The sequence below is a fragment of the Ctenopharyngodon idella genome, chromosome 9, assembly GCF_019924925.1.
Source record: "Ctenopharyngodon idella isolate HZGC_01 chromosome 9, HZGC01, whole genome shotgun sequence".
Lineage (NCBI taxonomy): Eukaryota > Metazoa > Chordata > Actinopteri > Cypriniformes > Xenocyprididae > Ctenopharyngodon > Ctenopharyngodon idella.
This window is the reverse complement of record NC_067228.1, coordinates 15,923,307-15,928,514: the sequence shown is the minus strand read 5'-3', so window position 1 is coordinate 15,928,514 and position 5,208 is coordinate 15,923,307. Positions and strand designations below refer to the sequence as shown.

The window sequence follows — 5,208 nt, the reverse complement described above, 5'->3', positions numbered from 1 at the left end:
GACTTGTACTTCTGAGTAATTCCCCGCGCGTACGCCACAGTTAAAAGCGGAGCCAAGAGCAAACAGCTGGCCTTTTGTTCAGCCAGGCAGAGTTTCTGCTCGCATTCATGTGACGTGGTGCATGCAAGGGTTGAAACCGCTGACAGTGATAGTGACAATGACGCGTACAAGTGAAACTGCGGCACAGCTCTGCCTTCAAGTTCACAGACAAAGGCCTTTGACTCTCTGATCTCACAACACAAGGAAAATATGAGGAAAAATAAGGGCATATTTGGATCACCGAGCACACTGTGTGTTTGTGAGAGGGGGAATTCCATTGGAGGGGATTTCAGGTGTGGCTGTTCATTCATCGCAGGCCACTTTAAAGCGAACCATCATGCCTCCGTGGCTCATCACGGCTGACTAAGAGCACATTATTTTGCAGGTGCCTCATTGTTTTCCATTGTTCAGACTTTGGGGAATTTTATGATTTGACCAAAACAGAGATGTTTGCTGACTGTGGGTGTCTCAAGATGCTGCCGTCTCCATCACAGATGGAAGAAAGAAGACCTTTGTGAGGAGAAACTGATGTCGGAAGAGACGTGTAAGAGAGAAGGGCAGTGGAAAGAGTAGCGGAATGTCGCTCTTGGGTGACACGCCTATTGGTTAAAAGGAAGCTAGAAACAAAGACACAAAGAGAGAATGCAACCTGATCAGATGAAAAGATACACAGAGGCTTGACATGCTCTTCTACACTAATGAATGTGGACAAAGTCAATATATAAGATACATACTGAGGGAATGTTCCATATGGAAGGGAATATTATTCATATCATCAAAATGTGTCTGGGGATAATGTATAGGCCTAACTGCAAAATTGACAAGTGAACTACAGTTGTGCACACTGCTTCTTTTCCATGGATGAAGCCTCATTAATAAAGGCCTGAGTGATGAATTATAAATGAAGCATTGACTGACCTAAACTGAATGAATCCCTGAATCTTTTGCTGAACCTCTCACACAGGACAGGTTACAGTACATCCAAGATTGTCCTACATGCTGCACTGTACATATAGGGCTGAAAGCATTTCATTAATTTGTCGGGTCTGCACACCACTTTACAGTAGTGAAAAACACAGTTCTTTAGATCCAGTTAGGAAGGAGGTCGCACCGACTCGGTGGAGGAAAATGAACCCCAGTACCCATAGTTACCCATTAATTCCTATAAGTAAAATGGAAGAAATATCTGATAAATTTAGCTATTTTTACTATAATATTTTACTGTTATAGCTAATATATCACCCGATCGCTCAATTTTTTTGACTTAAATGTATCTTTTGGCTGAAATATATGTTGTTGGAGTCTACATTTAGTTTTAAAACTCTACGACACAATTAGTTGTCTCCCAAATGACATTCTATACACTATGCACTCAACCATCTAGTTTATGTTTCACGAGTTCATACTTACAAATAATCGGACAGAGCAAAAAGAGAATGCGTATTTGGTGTGCTGTCCGAGGAGAGGGCTCCGAGCTCGGAATTTGGGCCTGAGACCAGGGTACTCGCCCCGTTTTCCTGGCTTGGATAGTGACCAGCCGAGAGTGAGGAGTTGGGGTGGTGGAGAAATGCAGAAAACTGTCCAGGAACATAGGTGAGTCGGCTATGTATATTCAGGCATCCTATCGTGCTGATTGGGTAGTTCTTTTCAACGTGCTCCTCCCGAACTTTGTTACTGAAACATTATTTAAAAGGTTATTTTGTCATCCAGCATCGGAGTCTGATAGCTACATAAAGAAAGTTGTCACAGCTAAATGCATGAGGTGTCCAACATTTTAGTTAAATACGTGTATTATCAGGGTATTTACAGGCACTTTTTCTTGTTGGAATTTTCAGTGTGAACACAGTTTATGTTGAACGTCACATGACCAAACCGGAAAACTGGTCTCATTGCATCCGCTTGTCAGAGAAAGTGCTAACATCAGTATGAACTGATGGCATATCTATGGACTTTTAAGGTAATCAGCAAAACTACCTAGTTCACATAATTATAGGTGTTTTATTCTATTAAATATCTAAACATCTGTGTGAAGAAGAAAAATGAAAAAAGCTTTTAAATATTAATCTGCATATGCGGCGGACATTTTTCCAATTTGAATCAATTATCAAAATAATCATTAATTGCAGCTCTCTTAAAGAGACAGCAGCACAGCCATATCATGTCTGTTAACACGTATTAAGCATGAGGAACAGTTACTGCCAGTTGGAGATATGAACAATGTTAGGAGAATGTTTATTTTCCACCATTATCTGATTCAACACACAACGATAAAACCAAAAAGGGATGTTTATTGGACGGCAATGTGGGACCCAAGGACATTACGGCATCAAAGAACACAAAGCTGGACTTCTGCGGGACTAGATATCTGTCAGACTTTGGGCTTTCCCCTCAGGGGTACAACATGAGTCAAAGGCTACGGTTATCACCCGATTCAAATGAATTTCACAGAGCCCTGAGTCAAAGAGGGAATGAGAACCACACACAGCGTGTGGTTCTCCAATGCCTCTGATGATGATGCCTTGGCTCGAGATACTATCTTAATTTTTTCTACTCTCAAAAGCTGCTCTATGTGAGATTGGAAGCTTGCCCGTAATCTACCACCAAGGAAGCGATTGCAACAAAAGCCTCTGTTTTAAAATGGATCTCATTGTGTGATTTAATGTAAATACCTTGATTGATGACATTTTCAGGTGCATTTGGAACATTCCAGAGGCCTGTGCCAGAACCACACCACAGGTAACTATTTAATGTGGGAAAACAGAAACAGGAATGCTGTGAAGAAGGCATATAAGCACAACACAAGAGAACAATTTCTATTTAGGAAAAGTTTGCCTTTGAATGTTACATTCATATTCATTGTCCATCCCGTCCAGGTTTATTCATTAATAAGGTGAGGCATAATAACGTGGTGATTCAGATTGTTTTCTACCCACTCTACAGCAACCAGAGCTCAACAACTGCCAAAGCTCAATCCCACCTTACAAAGCATGTCAATGTTTAATGCTGTTTTTTCCAATTCCACAATGATGACATGAGCCATTTGCCCAAAAAAGGTGGCATTGGGCGTGGATTGCTCAAGTACGCCTGACTGAGGTAATGACCGTGGATTCCACACATCTTACCTAATGCCCTTAAGCATTGAATAATCCCTCAGTTATCTCAGCCACTTCCTCATGTTGACCACAATTATCAGCTGATATGAGGGCCAGCAGTCAGGTGACCGAGTACCAGGCCAGGCTCAAGATTAGATTGGGAAGTCGGACAGCTGTTTGCATGCTGAGAGCTAATGAGAAAGATATGCAGTGTGTGCTTCAAGAGCAGCAGGCCTTTGCCGTACTATCTGTGCTGACACATAGACACACAGGAAGAGAAGACATTGCCTCCAATCCTAAGTTCAAGCTGCTGTAATGTTTGTGAGTTGAAAGGATCCAGACATGGTATGTATCTGATGCAATGTTATGTTAAGGGTGGAGTAAGCCTTTGGGATTTGTGGATTGCAGGTAGGGAAACCTATAAAATGCTCTAGGCATGTCTCATTTTAAAAATAGCAACTGTAATAATTCCATACACTTGTTTTTGCATATTAATTAGTGAAGAAAAACATTTAAGGTGTTTATGAGACATGCTTATCCATAGTATGTCAAGTGAAGTCACGCTTTATACAATACAGGTTGTTTCAAAGCAGCTTTACGGTGATAACAGTACAATGATTCAGTGATGCAAACAGAGTTCATTCGTACAGCTGCTCTAAAAGAAAATAGTCATTGTTCAGCTGAAGTCAGTTCAGTGTCGAATTAGTTCCATTGTAAAGATCATCAATTATTAAATCAGTTCATTTAATCTATAAAGCAGTATGAATTATCTATCTATCGTTCTAGAACGATAGAATGATAGATAGATAGACAGACAGACAGACAGACGATAGATAGATAGATAGATAGATAGATAGATAGATAGATAGACAGACAGACAGACAGACAGACAGACAGGCAGACAGACAGACAGACAGACGGATGGACGAGGCATCTGTGCCCTGATTTGTGACTTAAAAAATCTGGTCACCCTAATCCAGAGCAATTTTCAAAGCAAATATAAACTTCCAGAATCAATAGATTATGACCCAAACATCTAGTTTAACTTTAATTTTAAAATAAAGCATGTAAAAGTGTGTTTGTATCCATTAATACAAGACATATCTATATCTCTCTGTTTTGCTTTCTGAAGCCAGACCTTGACGTTAAGTCTCTGACAGAGTCAGTTTCACAGAGAAGGGAGGAGGACTCGTCACAGCAGATGTTCAGCTGTCCCGTTGTAAACATGAAGACTCTGGCAACAACAACGGAGATAAGGGAAGGAATGGAGCTTTCTGCAAAGTCCCATGACTCACCAACAGGATTTGCTCATCCCTGCGCCAGCAGACCACAGAGAGTGCCTGTGAAGAACTCTGACCACAAACTGACCGTAGCGACAGGCTTCCATGTTGGATATGTGCCTTCATTACTGCTTATTTGGAAGATTATATCATGGCAGCTCTGAATATGGAACATTGTGGCATTCACACATAAATGTGTGTTTTTGTTTTGTTTTATTTTGTTTTGTTTTTTACTTTGAGTAAACAAAAAGGAAGATGCAGCCATGGAATGCAGGCATTCCAAGGAGGAATGTCAGGTTTACAGTGGAAAAAAAAAAAAAAAAAAAAATCAAGCTTATGACTGATATTTTAAAAGAAGAAACACTAAGGCACAAGTAAACAAATTATTATTTTTCTGAACATTACAGACAACTTTATAAAAATATGAACAAGCTCACAAGTCAGGACTCCAGAAAAGTGATGATTAGCACTTGTTCCTAAAATGATACATTTTGGAGCCAAATTATTTTTCATTTTAATTAAATTATTTCTTAAGTAGAAAAATTACAAAATCGCTCTACAGTTCCTCACAACTATGTTCCTTTTTTTTTTTTAGAAAGAAGTGGTATCGCAAGGATTTTCAGTCAGGATTTAGACTGTATCATAGTACTGAGACTGCTCTCATTAGAGTTACAAATGATTTGCTCTTATCATCAGATCGTGGTTGTACTATATCTCCCTATTAGTGTTACTGGATCTTAGTGCTGCATTTGATACTATTGACCACAATGTACGTTTGAATAGACTCGAAAATTACG

General features: G+C 39.8%; 1 long non-coding RNA gene across 1 annotated transcript; it reads left to right on the top strand.

The window, feature by feature from the left end:
• Window positions 1–3,247: 3,247 nt before the first annotated feature.
• On the top strand, window positions 3,248–5,002 carry LOC127519335 (uncharacterized). The gene is made up of 2 exons (XR_007931787.1): window positions 3,248–3,476; window positions 4,264–5,002. It is a non-coding gene; the product is annotated as an uncharacterized LOC127519335 (long non-coding RNA).
• Window positions 5,003–5,208: the final 206 nt, after the last annotated feature.